The 12127-nt window shown below is 44.0% G+C and overlaps 1 protein-coding gene across 3 annotated transcripts in view; it reads right to left on the reverse strand.

The window, feature by feature from the left end:
• LOC140476599 (tau-tubulin kinase 2-like) overlaps positions 1 to 3339 on the reverse strand; it is a 299170-nt gene extending 295831 nt beyond the window's left edge. For all 3 annotated transcript variants that reach the window (XM_072569438.1, XM_072569437.1, XM_072569436.1), the window contains exon 1: positions 2944 to 3339. The gene's annotated coding sequence lies outside the window, so the exon portion shown is untranslated. The remainder of the gene's footprint in view (positions 1 to 2943) is intronic.
• Between the last annotated feature and the right edge of the window lie 8788 nt (positions 3340 to 12127).

The raw sequence follows: 12127 nt of genomic DNA on the forward strand, positions 1-12127 counted from the left end.
AACTCCTTCTCTAATGGTACAGTGGATCACAGCTGTTCAAGGCAGTAGCTCACTTTACTCCAGAATGGGAAATAAATGCTGGCCCAACTCATGTTGCCAAAACAAAACATGAGTAAGTAAAATATATTTTGCCTCCAATCTCAATTGAAGGCATTAGCTTTGATACATTTAGTCTGGCTATTTATCAGCTGGTAGCTGCACCTCACTCCAACCGTGTTTTTACAATGTTCAATTTTGGAGAGCTACTGTCATTAGTATTTAAATAGACTGACAATTGTTTTGCTATGTTAACTTACCTAGATGGCTTCAAAATACCTAAAACTTAGTTACCCAGTACACCTTTTGTAGAATAAAAACATGACTCAATGGGAATGATGGTTAGAAAAATTGTGGTGGATATGTTCATTAACAAGTGACCAAAATCACATGTCTCGCTCAGTTCACGTTGGCTATCAGTACAGAAATTCCAAAGAGTAGCCGCCAGTTACAACATGGATATAAAAGCTTGAAAGCCTACCTAACTGAATAAAGTGCAAATCCTAATGCATGCTATTGCTACTTTTCCTCATTACCCTCAGAGATCAACCAATTTCTGCTCAAATCCAAAATCAGTAAAAACAGCTGTGTATATTTCCTGAGAAATAATCTGACTTTGGAGCTGCTGATTTAACCAACCACAACATTTTTAAACCTCTCATACCTATTGTTAAAAAATGCTTATTGAAATTATCGACTTAATGGCATAAAAAAAAGCATTCCTTGGTATTAAATAAATCAAATCTCAAGTGTTAAAAATTCAGAGCTACATCTATTCTGACAATCCAAACTTAAAACACACTTCATAATCTTGATCTTGGTCTCCTTCAAGCATTACTTTTATTACAAATAAATTATATCCTGATTCAGAACGTTAACAGAATCCTGGCCCTTTGGATACTCTAGTCAAGAACCTCAAAAAAGAAATAATTCTAATAATCTGCTTTGCACCAACATAGAAACACTACATAAATCTCACCAACTACTACTCCATTTATAGATTTCATCTAATTTATGACCTACTATTGATCATTCCGGACAGACTCTAGAGTTATGATACAGCCCAGGAAAAGCTAGAGGTTTCAAAATAAAACAGTGATTGACAGCACCTATTTTATTAGTAATGGCAGTCAAAATAGCACAAAAGCCAAGATGAATTTGCACAGATTGTATTTGTATTTTGAATAATTCTGGAAAGCTAATAAGCCATCGAAAGTTACTTCAAAAAATTACATGTAAATATTTTCTAAATGTTACATTCCGATAATTATCAATGACTTAGCTAATTTACAACGCATGCGTGTGAAACATGCTTTGTGCTTTGAATCAAGTCATTTAATTATGAAGAGGTATTAAAAACCGAAAGAACTGCGTATGCTGTAAATCAGGAACACAAACAGAAGTGGCTGTGGAGAGAAATGTGCGTTAATGTTTCGGACCGGGTGATCCTTAGAACGTCTGGTGTTAACTCGGATTTCTTTTCACAGATGTTGCCAGACCCAATGAAAAGATATTGTCACTGGTAAGCAGAAATGTAAATGTTTCCGCCAAAAAGTTTGTTTTAAAAATAAACCGCATTATACTCCAATGAATATCTGATTTAAACTTCCAATAACAGGCACTGCATTCCATTCAAAAACAATTTCACAGTTAGTTTATATATTATCCTGATGATATGTTCAAATTACATGTAGCATCTTACGTGATCGCTAAATATTTAAACTCAAGAGTAGGGAGCCTCATAGCTAAGTACTTAGGACAAAACACAAATAAGCGCAAATACGATTTTGAAAATACTGCTATCAAAACTGAAAAATCAAGTACTGATCCGACCCAAATAAGTGCCTGCACGCATTAATGACGCCAGCGCCTGAACAGAATACAGCATGAAGCAATGTTATCGCAGAGGAATTGCATTTTCTGCTGCATCTTCGCTTCTGAAGCCAATGGTAGCTCCATCGCTATTACCTATCTCACTGATCCATTCTACAAAAATCTCGTCCTGTTGGGGCCAAGTGTTCCTCCAACCATAGACCCCAACCGCCCCCCCCCCCCAAAAAAAATCAATTGCTGCAGCTGCTTCATTTTCAATTAGTTATGAGCAAATGAAACTGTCTTGCTTGAAGGTCAGTATCTTTCTCTACCCCCACCCCACCCCCGATCTGATATTGATCCCTTCCCCTACCCGTTGCGAATATCTGGGAACGGGAAACGTCGTTTGCTCAATCAATAACGATTTTACGAACAGCGAGACCTTCCTAACACGGATTTCTAAGAACGCCTGCGCTTGTCCCAGAGGACTGAGGACTGGAAGGAGTCCAACAGAAAACACGGATCAATCCTGACTGACTCAGAGTGTGTGTGTCAAACAGGACCTGGGAGCCAGGCGACTCGGAATTATAATCAGGTGGAGTGGGTAGGTTTAACGCAATTGTCTTAAGCTTAGAAATTGAAATATAACGTACTGGTTGGCATGTTTTTTTTAAGAAAAGGTTAAAAATGATGCAGCAAGTTTTGAGAAATGAAAGGGGGGGGGGGGGGGAAAGGGAGAGAAGAGAAGAGGGTGTTGGAAAAGCAGGCCAAGCTCATTCTCAAGAAGGTACCCTTATAATCCCAACATGAAGATCAAAACAGTGGAAAACCCTTTATTTAGAAAGAAAGAAAAATACCTCAAGGCTCAGAAACGAGAGAGAGAGAGAGAGAAAACAAAACAAATCAAATCAAATCAGTGTGTGGTTGGAAACAATTAAAACACAAATCAGGAGCACCTTTGTTGCACCGACCGCACATTGAGAATGGGATCTGGCTGGGGGGGGGGGTAAATCAATGATGGCTCCATTAGTTACCCTCCCCCTCCTCCCCAAGTCAGTCAGTGACTCAAAGCAAATGTTTCCACAAAAGCTTTACCTGTGAGATGGCTCAACATCCTGTCTCTCTTCAGCTTCAGCATCAGCAGCTGCAGCAGCAACAACAACAACAACACCGGCATCACACCGACACGAGAGGCAGCGACATCACCTCCTCAGACCTTGGAGCACATAGGGTTAATCACCCAGCAACCGGCCTTCGCTCAAACCTCCCCCACCAAGCCCACCCTCGGGGCTCTCACGTTACAACCGGGCTCCTTTCATCTCTCTGAGGGAGGGAGTGAAGGTGGAACTAAAAGGCGCGGAAATCCTCCGGAACGGCAAAGCGGACGCAATTCCTTTCGCCCGGAGTCAGGAGCACTCGGCGATGGCGGCGGCGGCTCCTCCTCCTCCTCCGCCCTCCATGACTGCAGCGGCCTCCTACGTCGCTCTGTACCATCGCAACCGGCCCCGACAACACTCACGCCCCGCCCCCCCCTCCGGCACCTCGCCATTGGTCGGCACCGCACGGCCGGAGCAGGTGGCCCGCCCCCTTTCCCGGTTCCCGTTGGTCTTCGGTCACGTCGGTCAAACATGTCACAGAGCGGCCGCCCCCTCCGTCCAATCGCGTTCGGCCGTTGATCAACCTTTGCCCCGCTCCGGCAGCTCCTATTGGTCTACCCCCACGTCGGTCACAACCGTTACTGGGTGACCCTCGTCCGTCTTGTCGTGTTCAGGGATCGATCAGCATCCCGCCCCGCCCATTACCGCCACCGAAGGGCATTCTGGGAGTTGTAGTTCTTCCAAGTTTAGCCCACCACCCACCCCACTGTCAAGTCTGTAATTAATGTGGCGGCTTCGTGAGAGACAAAACAAACTACCGATGTTGGAATCCAAAGTAGACAAACATGAAACTGGAATAACACACCAAATCAGGCAGCTTCAGGAGGTGGAGAAGTCAATGTTTGATAACCTTTCTTCAGGTCTAGATGTGGTGCTAGGGGGAACAACTGATAAAGTGGGAGGTGGGTTGGGAAGAGTAGCCCAATGGGCTGAAGAGGTCACAGTTGTGTAGCAATGAGGGAGGGATTCACTGAGTTCACGCGTGGTGGAGGCAGAGAACTTTGGAAGCCCAGCAGTTTGGGCAGCATCTGTGAAAAGAGAAACAGAGCAAACGTTTTCCGTCTAGGTTGACTCCTTAAAACCAGTGCTCGTTCTTGTTATGTTGGGTGAGCCTGCCAGCCGAAGTAACAAGCCTGGTCCAGTCCCCATAAACGATCACAGCTGTAGTATGTTCCCTCTACCAATCCCTCAAACTTAAGTCTACCTTATCCAAGGGCTACCTGATGAAGGAGAAGCGTTCTGAATGCTTGTACAGGTAGACAACCCTTTATCCGAAATCCCAAAATCTGAAGAGCTCCAAAATCCGAAAATTTTCTCGTGAAGTTTTTTTTTCGTTAACAAGGTTGTTTGGCGTGCAAACAGTTAACCCAACTCTGCACCCACTCCATGCATGTCACTCAGATGCAATGTGGGTGGGCGTGGCCCAGCACTGTCAGTCCTCAATCTGTCTCAGGGCCCGTAATACTCACAGTGAGTCTGCTGTTCAGTAAAATATTTTTAAATTTCACCATCAAAATCGAAAAATTCTGAATTCTGAAAACCAGCTGGTCCCAAGCGTTTCGGATAAAGGATTGTGTACCTGTACATCCAAATAAACCTGTTGAACTATAACCTGGTGTTGTGTGATCTTTAATTTTACCCAAGTTTGGAAGGATGCCTACATATCATCCAATGCTAAGAAGATGGCTAAGCTTGATGGCACAGAATAGATTTGCAAGTTATGGTACTTCTGAGAAATTGCATATTCTCTTGTGCATCGGGCTGCACTTAAAACTAAGTAGGAGCAAATTACTGCAGACGCTGGAATCAATACTGGAAACAACAAGATCACAGTGGGTCAGACAGCATCCGTGGAGACTGAGCAAGCTAATGTTTCAAGTCTAGATGACTCTTCATCAGAGCTGAAGTGACATGTGGAGGGGACAGCATTTATGCTATAGTTTGGGGTGGTGGGGATAGTGGGTGTAGAGTAATGGAGAAAAAATGTTGATAGTTGATTAAGTGAGAATGGTACAACAATGGTGTGAATACGTGCTAGACTTGAAAGGACTGACAGTCCTAATGGGTGGGGTGAGGGGAGAGAGGATGTGAATACAGAATGTAACAAGTTAAAAAGAAAGGGAAGAAATGGGAGTTGGTTCACAATTTGAAGTTCAGTATTAAGTCCAGAAAGCTGTAAACTGCCCAGTCTGCAGATGATGTGGAAGTGCCATACTGGATTGGGTGGACAAAGTTAAAAATCACACAACACCAGACTATAGTCCAACAAGTTTATTTGGAAGCACTAGCTCCTTCATCAGGTAGTTGTGGAGGATAAGATCATGATCACAGAATTTATAGCTAAAGGAGTCCAGTGTCACTCTCTAAAATTATGTAGAGGGCTTGTCAGTCAGACTAAACATTGGGACACAGACAGACTTCGCACCTATTGCTAGAAAAGTTGAACTATCTTGAGAATGAACTATCATATTCCCCCGCCCATCTGAATTTCACAGGGATTTTTCCCTCCGGGACACCCTAGTCCATTCCACAAACACCAATACCACCTCCTCTCCCCACAGCACCTTCCCATGTAACCGCAGGTGACCACCATTGCACTATACACACACAGAGATACTCCTACACACACACTCTCTCACACACACACACACACACACACAAGCACTCCTATACACACACACGCCCACACAGACACCCTTACAGGCACACACACTCACACATGCACCCCTCACAGCTTAAGACACTCTGCACTCACTACACACACACATACGCTTTCTCACACTCACAACCCCCAACCCAGACACACACACACACGCAAACAGACAGGCAAAGACCCACATGCACACATATATTTTGTGGGGTGAATTTGTACTTGCAGGGTTACATTGTACTTTGCTCAAAAACGGCATGAATTTATGTAAAACGCCGTTATCTCACTTTTTAGATTAGAATCAATCTAAATATCATGGCATAGACAGAGAACACAGGAGGCTAACACCTTCAACATATTGTCTAGCTGTCACCATTGTTCACAGCTAACCTGAGAATACAACCTTTTAAAACAAAGGTTTTGTGATTTACACATGAAAGAAGTGAAACTATCACGGTATTCTAATGGATGAAAGGCTTAACAGACAATTTTTCAGTGTATAATTTCAGTTACATCACACTAAATTTTTGCTATAAATTCTGTGTGTTAGGATTGAGCTCTCCACTACCACCTGATGAAGGAGCTACACTCCAAAAGCTAGTGTGCGTCCAATTAAACCTGTTGGACTATAACTTGGTGTTGTGTGATTTTTAAACTTTGTACACCCCAGTCCAATACCAGCATCTCCAAATCATCTTCAGACTAGTCACTTGTGAACCAACTCCCATTTCTTCTCTTTTAGCTTTATTGTTACATTTTGTAATAATGTCCTCTCTCCTCTCCTCCAACCCAGTGGGACTGTCTGTGCTTTCAGGTGTGACAAACAGAGGCTGGAAGAACACAGCAAGCCAGGCAGCATCAGGAGGTGGAGAAGTCAATGATTCGGGTGTAACCTTCCTTCAGGACTGAGGGTGGAAGTAAGGGGAGTTGGAAATAACATGGGGAGGGTTTTGGGTGGAGAGAGGGACAGAGTGGTGAGATGGTGATAGGTGAACACAGGTAGAGGGTGCGACCTGGTTGATTGATGGGAGGAATGAACTTGGTTGGAGGCTGGAGCCGGGGGATGGGAAGGGAGACTATTTGAAATTGGAGAGCTCAATGTTGAGTCTTCCAACATTGGAGGACTGATTCGCTACGGCAATGGAGGAGGCTGAGGACGGTCATGTCAGAGAGGGAAGGGGAAGGGGAATTGAAATGGGCGGTTACTGAGAGGTCAGGTCAGCCCCTGCGGGCCCAGCTGAGGTGCCAGGCAAAACATACCTTTAGTTTACGTTTGGTCTCACCAATGTAAAGAAGATCACATCCGGAGCACCATATACAGTAAACTAGGTTGGAGGAGAGGCAGGTAAACCTCTCCCTCACCTGGAACAATTGTTTGGGGTGCCGAATGGAAGTGAAGGGTGCAGTGTGCTGGCAGGTTTTGCATCTTTTACGGTTGCAGGGGAAAGTACCAGGCAGTTCCGGGTGGGGGGCGGGGGGGCAGGGGCCGGTTTGATGGGGAGAGTGGCATGAACCAAAGATTGATGAAGTGAACGGTCCTTGCAGAATGCAGAGAAGGGTGGGGAAGGGAAGATGTTCTTGGTGGTGGGCAGCCTACAACCCAGAGAACTCAACATCAAGTTCTCCAATTTTAAATAATCTCCCTTCCCATTCCCAACTCCCTTTCCTGCCCATCCTTCTTCCTTCCATTCCTCTGACCGACCCTTCCTGCCAGCTATCAACCAGATTCATTCCTCACATCGACTAACCAAGCCGTACCCTCTACCTGTGTTCACCTATCACTACCTCATCAGCCTGCCTTTCTCCCCACCCAAAACTATCCCCCCACCCCTGTTTATCTGCAGCTACCCTTACACCTAGTCCTGAAGAAGAGTTACACCTGAAGAAGGGTTATGCCCAAAATGTTGACTTCTCCATCTTCTGATGCTGTCTGGCTTGCGGTGTTCTTCCAGCCTCCTGCTTGTCTACCTTGGATTCCAGTCTGGCAGGTAGACACACCATTGTTCTGCCATTCTCACATTCCAATCACTTAATCTGGACTATCAACATCTCTCCATCAGCATTAAACACCCACTACCTCTATCATCACACCCCCAAACTATATCATAAATGATGTCACCTCCACAGGTTACTTCAGCTCTGATGAAAAGTCATCTACATTCGAAACGTTAGCTTGCTCTCCCTCCACAGATGCCTTCTGACCCACAGTGATCTCCAGCATCTGTTGTTTCCACTTAAGACTAAATTCACATGACTGCTGCTGAAACCTTCTGACTCAAAACTGGTAACACACAAACAACTAGTACTGCACACAGACACACGACTGACATGTTACTTTCAAAATAGGTGCAACACAGACTCTGCTCAAGTTCTAAAAATATGTTGCCTTTCACAACACACGCAATTATTACAACTAAAGTTAAAAACATCCATTGACGGTAGCTTTTAAATGACATAAATCACTGGTTGACTAGTTATGTTAAGAAGAGGCTGCTTGTACTTTGGTTGCTTTTGTTTAATTCATTGCCATTGCCTTTCCAAGGATATTCTATCAAGACATTCTGCTCTTCCCTCGAAACAATTTTATTTGTCTCTATTGTATGTTCACCTTAATTGCTTTCTTTTACTTTCTTCATGTTTGATAAAACTTGCATTCACAGCCACTTTCTCAATCCATAACAACTGTTTTTGGTTCAGACCTCCATATGGTTTCATATCTGACCATGATTACAGATACCTCCAAGACATACCACATTCCTTGTGATATGAGAGATCCACACTCAGTGCCATGTGATGCCATAACTGCACTCTCAACTTCTGTTCAGCATCAACAGACTCTATCTCAACAGTGTCCTGATCCCAATTACCTTTCCTCCATCAACTAGATTAGATTACTTACAGTAGTGGAAACAGGCCCTTTGGCCCAACAAGTCCACACCGACCCGCCGCAGCGCAACCCACCCATACCCCTACATTTACCTCTTTACCTAACACTACGGGCAATTTACATGGCCAATTCACGTGACCTGCACATCTTTGGACTGTGGGAGGAAACCGGAGCACCCGGAGGAAACCCACGCAGACACTGGGAGAACGTGCAAACTCCACACAGTCAGTCGCCTGAGTCGGGAATTGAACCCGGGTCTCTGGCACTGTGAGGGAGCAGTGCCACCGTGCCGCCCAAACTAATCCAACATTTTTACAATAAACTTTTCCTTTCAAGTATTACGGAATACAAGTCCCCTCACATGCCGTCTCAGAGGTTTACATTTTACCTCCTCCTCCCCTTCCAAGGACATAACAGCCCAAACAGTGTAGTCAGAGCAATTTAACTCTGTGTTTTTGATCCCACTTTAAAAAACATCTCAGAATATGAAGTTTCCAGGTATTGAATTGGATGGTGGTTGTTGTGACAACACCTATTCTTGGCAAATATTTTCTTTCTTTACTCCAAATATTATCACTCCCTTTGCCTTTTGTACCACGAAATATGGCTTTGTTATAATAATAATTTTGTAAGTTAATCTCTGTATGGTTTTCAATGTTACAGACATTTTGTTTTCTCCTTCTGCCCCTTTTAATTTGCTTAAGATCTATTAAATTTCTATTTCCCTTCAGTTCTGAAGAAAGATTGTTTACTTGAAATGTTGGACCAAAATTTCACTGACCTAGGAACCTATGGACCTTGTTCTGGGATTGCTGACCTCATTCTCGGGCTTTCCAATTTTTGGGAGTGCCTTTTAAGTGTACGGGCTGATTAAGGTCACAAGTCTGCACTCAGCATTCCTGACCTGGTGAGCTCCATTGTGTGATGGGCTAGTCCTGCATCTCTCATTTTACATGGTGTCTGTCCAGGTTTTAAAGAGTCATGTGAGAATTATGAAATAATATAGAGAAGTCTAGGTGTTTTAAAACCTTAGAAGAAGTGGACATGTATATAATAGACAACCAACACTGTCTGAGGTAAAAACAAGGACTGGAGATGCTGGAAACCAGAGTGTAGATTAGAGTGGTGATGGAAAAGCACAGCAAGTCAGGCAGCATCCAAGGAGCAGGAAAATCGACGTTTCGGGCAAAAGCCCTTCATCAGAAATAGAGGCAGGGTGCCTGCAGAGTGGAGAAATAAATGAGGGTGGGGGGGTGGGGGTGGGGAGAAAGCATAGAGTACAATAGGTGAATGGGGGTGGGGATGGAGGTGATAGGTCAGAGAGGAGGGTGGGGGAAGGTACCAAAGAGTACAGTGGGTGAATAGGGGCAGGGATGAAGATGATCGGTCAGAGAGGAGGGTGAAGTGGATAGGTGGGAAGGAAGATAGGCAGGTAGGACAGGTCACAAGGGCAATGCTGAGCTGGACGGTTGGAGCTGGGGTGAGGTGGGGGAAGGGGAAATGAGGAAACTGGTGAAATCCACATTGATGCCATGGGGTTGAAGTGTTCCGAGGCAGAAGATAAGGCGTTCTTCCTCCAGGCTTCGGGTGATGAGGGAGCGGCAGTGGAGGAGGCCGAGGACCTGCATGGAGGGCCACTGTCTGACCCTATTCCTAAATATAGGCCTTTGGCAAATTCCATTGTTTCACAGTGGGTAATTAAGCAAAATTCTGCTCATTTCATGAAATTCGTGTTTTGGAAACACTTCCACAAATCAGTACATTTTTCTACAAAAATCAAAACTCAAAATGAGAGATAGATGTGTGTAGAGGCAGGGTTTAATGAACATGTAGATTATGTAAAGCCAGCCGTGATGTGCTTGTACGCTGCTGGGAAGTTGGAACCCAATCAGCACATAACATGCTATCATGTACACTCATTTAAGAAACAATTTTTTTTTAAAAGAAGCTGAAAGCTTAGCTTGAGTTAGTTTGAATATCCAAATAACCCATATTAGAACATGATAACAGCAGTGAAGACATGGTCTAAGATAAGACAGTATTTCTTTCAGATTGAGCTGAAGAACCACAAGGCTGGTGGTGGTATAACCCAAGGGTCACCATGACTCAGAAAAGAGGAGCGGTTGAGAAGGAGAGTCCCTGAGAAAACCAAATTGCCGTGGGTCTGGAGTCACGTGCAGGCCAGACCACAGAAGGATGGCAGTTTTCTTTCCTAAAGGACATTAATCAACCAGATGGGTTTTTCCAACAATTGACAATGGTCATCATTAGACTCTTCATTCCAAGTTTTTTTTAAAATTCAAATTCCATCATCTGCCATAGTGGCATACGAACCCAGGTTCACTAGAACATTAGCTGGGGCTCTGGATTAACAGTTCAGCAATAATACAACTAGGACGTCACTTCCCCTAATATTCAAGTGGACTGGGAAAATCAGATTGGTAGTGGATCCCAAGAGAACAAATTTGTGGAATATGTATAAGACTATTTTTTGGATTAGTACAGCTCACTAGGGAGCAAGCAAACATCACCAAATCCAGAGGCAATTCTGGATTTGGAGATGTTCAATGAGTCAGGCTTGATTAGGGAGTTTAACGTGAAGGAACCCCTAGGGGCCAGTGACCATAATATGATAGAATTCACCCTACAGTTTAAGAGGGAAGAGATTGAATCAGATGTAATAGTATTAGAACGGAGTAAAGGTAACTACAAAGACATAAAAGAGGAGTTGGTCAGAGTGGATTGGGATGGGGAGCTGAGGAGGGGAGAGAGTGGAGCAGCAATGACAGGAGCTTCTGGGGGTAGTTCAAGAAGCACAGAAATTCCCCTTCCCAAAGAAAGAGAAACATGCTAGGGAGAGGATGAGGTAACCATAACTGACATGGGATGTCAGGGACAGCGTAAAAGCAAAAGCAAAACATACAATATGATGAAGATTAGTGGGAAGCCCAATGATTAGGAAGCCTTTAAACACTAGCAGAAGATAACTAAAGAAGCAATAAGGAGGCAGAAGATGAAGTATGAGGGTAAGCTAGCTGGTAATGTAGACGAAGATTGCAAGTTTTTATTTAACTGTTTAAAGTGAGAAAGGGACAAGGGTGGACATTGGACAACTGGAAATGGAGGGTAAAGCAGTTCTGAAGAATAGTCACTGGGCCCAGAATGTTAACTCTGCTTTCTGTCCACAGATGTTCTCTGACCTGATGGGGTTCACTGATTTCTGATTTCCAGCATCCACAAATTTATTTGCTTTTTTGTTGAGTGTTTAACTCACTACCACTTTCAGGTATGCCCAACTTGAAGAAATCCTGCTCCTCTTTCCAGTAGGATTTCTGTTCTACCTTTTTTTCTTGCTCACCATCATTAATTCTATGGTCACTCCTGGTGTTTGACAAGGAACTTGCCAAAACTCGCTTCCACAGCCACATCACATTCCTCAGTGACTGTCTCTGGTTCAGACTCACCCACATGGATTCTAATTCAAATTTCATCCTTTGTGTTTTGAATTCACCCAGGGTCACAGGTATCTCCATGATGCACAATGTTTCTCAGACAGCTGTTCTTGCCAGCAGATTCAAGAACAGC

The sequence above is a fragment of the Chiloscyllium punctatum genome, chromosome 4 (genome assembly GCF_047496795.1).
Source record: "Chiloscyllium punctatum isolate Juve2018m chromosome 4, sChiPun1.3, whole genome shotgun sequence".
NCBI classification, from domain to species: domain Eukaryota; kingdom Metazoa; phylum Chordata; class Chondrichthyes; order Orectolobiformes; family Hemiscylliidae; genus Chiloscyllium; species Chiloscyllium punctatum.